Source organism: Grammomys surdaster, unplaced genomic scaffold (genome assembly GCF_004785775.1).
Source record: "Grammomys surdaster isolate TR1022 unplaced genomic scaffold, NIH_TR_1.0 126198, whole genome shotgun sequence".
Lineage (NCBI taxonomy): Eukaryota > Metazoa > Chordata > Mammalia > Rodentia > Muridae > Grammomys > Grammomys surdaster.
In genome coordinates this window covers 5,056,142-5,065,790 of record NW_021621003.1, presented here as the reverse complement: position 1 = coordinate 5,065,790, position 9,649 = coordinate 5,056,142, and the positions used below count along the sequence as shown (strand labels likewise).

The following is a 9,649-nucleotide window of genomic DNA, read 5'->3' as shown; positions in this document are numbered from 1 at the left end:
AAAGAAAGAAAGAAAGAAAGAAAGAAAGAAAGAAAGAAAGGAGGGAAGGAAGCAAGGGAATGAAGGAAGGAAAATATTCTTTTTTTTTTTTCAAAAAATTCAAAAAATTAAAGAGCGGGCTCAGCACTGCCGGCCAGCGCCCATGGCCTGCTCTATCAGCAGGAGTGGGGTTCACAGTTTTATTTAGCATTGTACATTCATCTGGCAATGGGCAGGGGAGCTGTACCAGGCTCAGTCCCTGGATGGAGATACTCAAGGGGTGCTGGCAGGGAGATGGCATGGAGAACGAGGACCACAGACCCTGCCCACCTCCTCTGGACCTTTGAACAGATGTATTTAAACCTATAAAAAAAAAAAAAAAACACCTCCCAGGGTAGCCAGGGGCCCAGAGAGGGTCAGTCCAACACATCTAACTGAGAGCCAATACAAGCAGTCTGTCCATCTTTAGGCAGGCTATTCAACTGGAACCTGGCCTCCTTGGAGATGCCAAACTGCTCCAGGGGATCCTTGCCGGTCATCTTCCTGATCTCATTCCTGTAGAAGGTGAGGCTCCGTCGCATAGCTAGCCCGCTGCAGAGCCTCCATCCACTCCTGACACTGCTCTTGGCTGCAGCTTTCAAAGTGGTATTTCCTGCTGAGGTCTTCCACGAAGCTGATAGAGAAGCCGCCCGGCTCTTCCTGGGCCACTCTGCAGCACTCCAGCAACAGGGCTCCGAGGGGCTCGGCCCCGTCCAGGCAGAAGTAAAAGAGGAAGTTGACCACCAGCTTCACCAGCCGCCTCTTGGCCATGCTGCCCTTCTTGGGGCCCCGCATGCTCAGCTCGGCAGCCATCTCTGCCGGCTGCCCGGACGGCGCCTGCAACTTTTTCTCGTTGTACGGCATCTCGCAGCCCGGATCCTCGCGAACCAAAACGCGCCCCCACTGTCCTCCCCAGAAGGAAAATATTCTTAATGTTTGTCTTGACTTATTTATAAAAATTGAAATTGTTTGGAAACGCACCAATATATTATAAACTTTTTGCATATATTTTCAGAAAGGCAAAGGCAAATCACGCCATATGCCCCTTATAGAAAAGGGCCCTTGTGAATTATTGAGTTCATGTTTATAAAACAGAAAAGTGCTTTCTATTAAAAGAATGGATCGAGATGAGAAAGTCTTGAGTCAGAGATACAGAGCTCAATGGCAACAACAGGGTGACTGAGGGTGGATCGGAACAAGAACTTCCTTGTGTACATGTGTGTCCAGGAGCAATGGTCAGCAAGCTGCAGGAATGAGAATGTGCAAGGCCTGCCTTGAATTCCGTAACTTGAAAAGTCCTTTGACAAATATCATACATAGTTCATGATAAATTGCATATAATGAACTCTCATCCCACTTCCCCCTAACCTCTCTTAAACTCCCTCTCTTTTATCTAGCCAGTTCCCTACTATTCTAATGTCTGGACTGTAGTAAGAAAAAACCCACAGAAAGATAAGAAGGCATTTTCATTTTAATCCCAGGTGTGAGATATGGGGTTGCTTCAGATTGTCCACAGAGGCTGACTATGATTTGCCTCATGCTCTAGCAGAGGTGTGATTTTGCCAGCTGCAAAGAGTTTCTGTGAGTGTGTGACATTTGGAGTTTTGAGGACTCTTCAGAGGGTATATAAATGTTAGGGCCCTAAGAAGCATGGTGGGTTGTTGTTCGTTATGGTCTGTTTAGTAGTCATGCACAAAGAAAAAGAAAGAAGTTAAGACAGCTACTTTTATTAATCATTTACCAAAAAATGTTACTAATGTGCTGAATATGCAAGAGGATTTAGATAGGTGTTTGGAAAAACAGGTTGATGCTCTTTATCCTATTCATATTATTGGAAGGAAGTTCAGAGTTTAAGAGTAAGGAGCCACCTGGAGTGTCATGCCAAATACCACTGGATTCATGTTAGTTCTAAAATTTACAATGATAGTCATATAATTAGGAAAAGGTTTAAAGACACAGTGTATTTGGCATAATTCTCACACCTCTCTGGAGGTTTTAACTTTGCATAGTAAGCTTATGAATTTAAAGAATGCTGCTCTGCTGAGCGTTGATGCTGTAGATACTGGTGATAAAATTACCCATGGCCTGAGGTCAGTATTTCTATTTTGATCAAGCTTCAAGAATGGCATATATAGCTTGATCATGCTAGCCCTTTTTGTCCTGGGAATACTTTTATTCCTGCCCATCATGTTAAAGCTTGTCTTTAACAACATCAACACGTTGGCAGCCAAAGTACATGGCTTGATCCTAAAAATGGACCCCCAGACAGATTAACGAGCTGGCAAGCCAAGTAAGAGTAAGATTCTGCATACAGCCTTACCACCCTAAGACAGAAACGCATTGCTTTGGATAATACATAGTTCATGATGGGTAAGGAAAGCATTCTTGTCAGAACGACCTAAGACAGGTTCAATCTTGTTAACGAAACAAAAAATAGGGAGAGGCAGAGAGCCTTTGGGGCTGCTTGGCAAGAATCTGACATGGGCCAAGGACAAGGAAATGTGCTGCTTGGCAGAAATATGACATTGTCGAAGGACAAGGAAGTAGGCTTCAGGCAGGCATCTAACATAAGGTTAGAACAAAGAAGTAATTTCAGGCAGGAATCTAAGTCTTAGGCTAGAACAAGGAAGTAGGTTTCAGACATGAAAAAGACTTTGGGCTAGGACAGGAAGTAGGCCAGATATTTTGGTAAGCCTGATAAGCCCTTAGAAACAGTAATCACAGGAGTGTTCACGTAATTGGGTTTAATGCCTTCTTGTTCTTTGACTATTTGTATTTATTGTCTTGCTTGTTCCTTGACTATTTGCATCTATTGTATTGCTAGACCCTCAACCTAGAACTGACCTTAATACATGCATGTAATCAAAATGGTATGAAAGCAAAAAGAAGGAGGGGGGATTGGATAGGGGGGTTCTAGGGAGGGGAAATGGGGAAAGGGGATGACATCTGAAATGTAAATAAATAAAATATCCAATAAAAAATATACCAACTACAAAAAAAGAAAAAGAAAAGAAACAGTGATCATGGAAGTGTCCATGGAATTGTATTTAATGTCTTGCTTGTTCTTTGACTATTTGTGTTTATTGTCTTGCTTTTTCCTTGACTATTTGCATCTATTGTATTGCTAGGCCCTCAACCTAGAACTGCCCTTAATACATGCATGTAATAAAAATGGTATAAAAGCAAAAAGGAGAAGGAGGGATGAATAGGGGGGTTCTAGAGAGGGGAAATGGGGGAAGGGGAATGAAATGTAAATAAATAAAATATCCAACAATAAAATAAAATAAAAAAGAAGAAGAACAAATTAGATATACTGACTGCAAAGATCAAATTTGCCTCAAGGACCTTGACATCCCTAATCACCCTTTCCCCTCTGTCCTTCTGACTTTCCTATCTAGTGGTAGGGAATTGAAAGGGTGGAAAGAGATACAGAAGGGTTGAATAAAAAGGAACCCACAAAGTAGCCAAAAATCCAGCTATACTAGATATTTTGGTACCTACTAGGTTGTGGTTGCTTGCATCAGCATGAATGGGGGCCATTTACTGGAATGTGGGCAGCTTATCATTTGCTATACCACTGGATAAAATGGCACCTCTCCTCCCAGCACTCAGTAACTGATCATAGTCCATCATTGAGGCCTCATGAGACCCCCCCTGCATGCATCATAGTCCATCACCTAGGGATGGGGCCTCATGAGACCCCTCCTGCATGCATCATGGTCCATCACTTAGGGGTGGGGTCTCATGAGACCCCTCCTGCATGCATCATAGTCCATCACTGAAGGGCAGGGCCTCCTGAGACCCCTCTTTCAAGCACAATGAAATGATAATGGGTTCAATCTTGTGTTGGTCTTGTGCAAATAAATAGTGAGTTTGGAAAAAATGACCATGACACTGTTTGATAGCATTTTTCCTAGCCTCTAGCTCTTACATTCTTCCCCCTCTCTCTCCTCCTTGATGGTTCTTGAGCTTTGGAAAGGGTGAGATAAATGTTTCATTTAGGACTGAGCACTCCACAATCATTTATCAAAATAATCTGCAGAGAAGCAGGAGGAGGGGTGAGGGGATAGGGGTTCCTGGGTGAGTGGGGGGATGGGGTAAGGAGACAACATATGAAATGTAAATAAAACATCCAATAAAAAAAAGTTTTACATACATTGGATGTCATGGTGCACACCTGTAGCACTTGGAAGATTAAGGCAGATGGCCCACCTGGGGATGCATCACATACACAATCACCAAACCCAGACACTTGTGGATGCCAAGAAGTGCATGCCGACAGGAGCCTGATAAAGCTGTCTCCTGAGAGGCTCTGCCAGGGCCTGACAAATACAGAGGTGAATGCTTGCAGCCAACTATTGGACTGTACCACCATTGGACTGAGCACGTGGTCCCCACTGGAGGAGTTAGAGAAAGGACTGAAGGAGCTGAAGGGGTTTGCAACCCACAGGAACTAAACCATCGACCATAGAGTACACATGGAGGGACCCCTGGCTCCAGCCGCCTATATAGCAGAGGATGGACTTGTCAGGCATCAATGGGAGGAGAGGCCCTTGATCTTGTGAAGGCTCAATGCCTCAGTGTTGGGGAATTTGAGGGCAGTGATGTGGAAGTGGGTGGGTGGGTGGGAGAACACTCCCATAGAAGCAGGGAGAGGGGAATGGGATAGGGAGTTGGGGGGGGGCGGGAAAGGAGATAACATTTGAAATGTAAATAAAGAAAATAACCAATAAAAATTTTTTAAAAGGGGGAAAAAGGAAGAAGGATCATGAGTTCAAAGTTAGTTCTGTCTAGGGTAGTGGTTTTCAACCTTCCTAATGCTACAACCCTTTAATACAGTTCTTCATGTTGTTGAGACCCCCAATCATAAAATTACTTTCATTGCTACTTCATGTCTGTAATTTTGCTACTATTATGAATCATCTTTGTTCTATGAATATCTGTGTGTTCTGATGGTCTTAGGCCACCCCTGTGAAAGGGTCATTCGATTCCCAAAGGGATTGAGACTCACAAGTTGAGAACTTCTGGTCTAAGGTTGATGCTTGTAAAGGTATTATTTGGCCAGGCAGTGGTGGCGCACGCCTTTAATCCCAGCACTTGGGAGGCAGAGGCAGGTGGATTTCTGAGTTCGAGGCTGGCCTGGTCTACAGAGTGAGTTCCAGAACAGCTAGGGCTACACAGAGAAACCCATTCTCGAAGAAGAAAAAAAAAGAAGAAAATGAAAGAAAAGAAAAGGTACCATTTGTAAATGATAGTGTAACTTATGCTACATAATCCAAGGACTACACTTGTAAGCAGAAAGTGTTTGCAGACTTCTACTTACAAAGGCATCACCAAAAAACACAAGTTCTGTTTAAAACAAAAGACAAAAAATGTTTTTATTTATTCTTTGAGAATTTCATAAAATATATTTGATCATATTCATCCACCTCCTCCCAGATCCTCCTCCACTTCCCGTCCACCCAATTTCTTGTTCTCTCTCACTCTTTAAAAATAAATTTAAAAGTCATGAAGTCAGTTTATACTAGCTAACTACCCCTGAGCATGGGGACTGCCCCAGAGTGTGGTTAACATGCCTGTTGTCATTCCAGTAAAGGAAACTGGCCTTCCCTCTCTCAGCAGCCATCATTCACCAATAGCACCATGGCTAGGGGTGGGTCTCTGTGCCCACCTCCTCTCCTCCACGCTGAGGTTTTGTCTGCTGTGCTGTGACAGTCACTGTGAGGTTACATGGACATCTTGCCCTGCTATATCTGGAAGACACTGCTTTCTTACTGTGACCCACTTCTGGCTCATGAGACAATCTTTCCAGTCCCTTCCACATAACCCCCCCCCAAGCCTCACAAGGAGGGGTGTAATAAAGGCACCCCATTTAGGTCCACGAATTACAAAGTTACTCTGCTTATTGACCAGTTGTAGGTTTCTGAAAACACAGTTCTTAAACAATAGGCAGTGAGTGAACAGAAATTACTTTAAATTCACTTCTCCCAAATCTGAAAATTTTTTAGATGTGGAGGAGGATGTGATAAAAATACATTATATGTGCCTATGAAATTGCCAAACAATAAACAAAAAGTGTTTCTTTTTATCTAAGACTGAAAATTGTCTCTGGTTTCTGACAACTAAGAATTTGGAAAGCCATGGGCTTAAATCTCAAAGAAAAAATATCTCATAATCATTGTTCTGGGGTGGCAGGTGTTTGTTTGTTTGTTTGTTTGTTTTGCTAACAAAAAGAAACGAGTAAAGAATGTGTCAGTCCATCACTAGCACAAGGTCGACACAGGTGCACATCTGAGGCTTGCTGCTTTCAGGCTTGGGCACTTTTCTGCATTCCAGATTCTTCTGTGGCCTTACAACTTATCACTTAACATTGCTGAATGGATTCTAACACATATCTGCAGAACAGAATAGGCAAAGTATATGCTCAGATCTTCCCTCTGCGGGGGTCTCGAGGAGAACCCCCAGCTTTTCTAAAATGTACAACCCTCTTCCCTGTGTACTCAGGCATGGATTCAATCGGTTGGATGACAACTATTAGTGATTTGTCTTTTATCTTGCAGCTTCACAACGATTCTTTCCATCTTGCCTCTTTAAAAACTGAGAGAAGCCTCTTTCTGGCTGCAGTACTCAGGAAGTGGGCCCTGCACCTCAACTGGGCAGCACAGTAGAGCTGGCCCTGGTAACCTGGGCACATGAGAACCAGTTTCAAGGGTGTGAGAGTGGGAAAGCTGGTGGTCTGATCAACTCAGCTACCACCCAGGCCCAGACTCAGAGCTTTGTGTTGGCCCACCCCAACATCTACCCCATCTATGAACTGCTGATGCACATGAAGGGGCTGCTCCTCCAGAACCAAACCTGCAGGTCTCCATGACACAGGACAACAATAGGACATCTGAGAGGAGTCCCAGGGAGGATCCAGTACTGATAAGGGTAGCAGAAGCCAGAGGCCTAACGCTAGACTAATGACTCACTGCAATGAACATTTGCAAGTAAAAGATGTGTGAAAGAAAGAATGCACTGTGTGACTGCAACTTCCACAGAGAGATGTTTGTTTGCTTGTTTGCCGTTTGTGGGGAAGATTGCAAAGCTAGAGAGCAGATATGGTGGGACAAGCCAATGACTAAGATGAGGGAATAATGTAAAATTCACAAAGAATCAATAAAAAAGTTTTAAGAATAAAATGAACACTGAGGTGGAAACTTATTTCTTCTGTATTATGTATCTGTGCTTTGCCACTTCTATGTATGGAAAAACTACATGAACAACATGAAAACCATACTAATATCATGTCTGTCCTCTTTCCCACTGTCCTGTGAGATGCTCTCAGTCTAAAACTTTCTGAACAATAAAGGAGCATTTTATCTTTATCTTTCAAGTATTATTTTTGAAGGAAAACTGCTGGATGATATTGTTGGCATCCATTGTCATCATCCATGTCTGTCCTTCTTGGCATCCGACCCAACCCCTCACCCAACTTTTCCTACCCATCTGCAGTCTATGAGAAAGCCCTTTGACTTGCATTTAGTATCCTTGGAGTCAGAGTTTTGGTTATGAGGACCAAGAGCTTTAGAAAACTCTCTTAACCCAGGAGGCCCCTATGGAGCTGGCTATCAGCATCATTTATATGATTTCATGGATGTCAAAGAACCTTGGCAATGGAGTGAGTGATGAAGCACAAAGAATCTGTTTTGTGGAGAGCTCATCTATTAAGTTGGAAATCTTGGTTAGCTTTTGAATACTGAGTATGCTTCGTAGTGCTACCAAGAAAATTAAAGCACTGTATAGGGCAAGTCTTCACACTTTGAGAAACTGTATATAATCCAAGACAACATGAGCTAATATTGTGGGTTCCAAGTAAAGAAAGCTCCCTGTCAATCTTTTCTACAGTGACCATTGTACAGAGGCTTAGTCAGTGTTGGTGATGTAAAATGTTCACAGCACGGAAACTTACAGTATACCAGAGATAAACTATAAAGGGGGATTTTAAGCCAATAGGCAAGAGGTTTTTGTTATGCTTTAAAATAAAGAGACCTAAAAATAACATTAGCCCTCCATGACTTCTTGAGTTACACTAAGAAGCATTTGTGGGAATCTGTTTCCTTCTTCTAGGAACATTGGCAGAAGCACTGGCACACTCTGACAATGAACCAGAGGAAGGACAATAGTATACGAATATCATCTCTGTCCTTCCCACCATTAGCTGCTTCCTGGAACTGGAATAATTGTGGTGTTCAGGAGGCTTGCTGAGTTCCCATTTTTGTCTATTTTATACTGCAGCGGAAAAAAATGGTATTCTAATAGCCTGGAAAAATTACTGCAGGAAATGACTTCTGCCCTAAAGAGTATCTGATTCATTATAGTTACCAGGATAAAGTATTCACTACAACTTTAAGTCTCCAGAGAATTTAATCTACTTAAGCTAATGCAAACAAAGAGGCTAGTAGAAAGAGACTATCATTCTAACATGACTGGAATTATCTTTGTGGGTGGGGACCATAGACTTGACACCCATTATAGATGCTTCATTTTTCTGTTTCATTGAAGTAGAAACATCTGAAGTTAACTTTTTTACTTTTAGGGTAGAATGCAGAGTCACTGATAAGAGTATAACCCTAATTTATAACCTATGATCCAGAGCCCAACTCATTAATCCAATGGTGCCTTGCTGTATTCACCTCCTGTTCCTCTCTGGCCTCTTAGACTTTTCTCCCCATCCTCTTCATTCAAAATCAACTGCTGCCTGTTTTTTCACGTATTAGGTTCTTTGGAGTCTCCAGACCAGTGCTGATGCTCTCTCTCTTGGGCGTGTGAGTTCCTTTAGTAACTCATTCTAGATTACGCTTCATGCTAGCATTTACAAACCACAAGGGAAGAATGATTTCTGTGTTACTCTTCTTCATACATAGTAGGCCCTATAGGTAATGGTTGATTCCTGATTTAATTTTGTGTTCACAGCACACAGCTCAGGGTCTGACAGTAAATACCATAGACTTGGTTGGTTGAAAGAAAAAATGTAAATGAATTCATGATGTAATCTAAAAATAAAACCTCAAATAATTGATTATGATACTTGTAAGTATATTTCGTGTGCGTGTGCGTGTGCGTGTGCGTGTGTGTGTGTGTGTGTGTTGATATTTTTCTCTTTTTAAATGGGAAAAGTTGGACTCCATCCTTCTGGAAAGTAGGAAGGAAACACAGGGAGTTACTATATTTTCTGCAAGTCAGAGTCACTTGAACTGTTCCTAGACACTGAACAACAAAAAAGCGATGTATCCTGGTTTGTTTTTGTTGCTGTGATAAGCATAACTAAATGAGACTTGGAGAGTAAAGAGATTATTTATTTGCACAGTTTACAGTCCATCATCAAAGGAAACTGAGGCAGGAACCTGAGGTCACAACTAAAGCAGGGGCCATGGAGCAATACTGCATACCAGCTGGCTTCCTCTGGTTTGCGCAGCTACCTTCCTCACACAGTCCAGGGTCACCTGTGGAGGAGTGGCACTGCCCACTGGGATAGGTTCTTCTTCCATAATTTATCAATTAAGAAACTACTCTGATGCAGGCCAGGGATACAGGTAAGCTAACTGTAGATCTTTACTTTGCCCTACTCACCTCCAAATCCAACCTCCTA

At 42.5% G+C, this 9,649-nt stretch overlaps 1 pseudogene; it reads right to left on the bottom strand.

Moving 5' to 3' along the window:
- Nucleotides 1-392: 392 nt before the first annotated feature.
- Nucleotides 393-882, bottom strand: LOC114613237 (annotated as a pseudogene).
- Nucleotides 883-9,649: the final 8,767 nt, after the last annotated feature.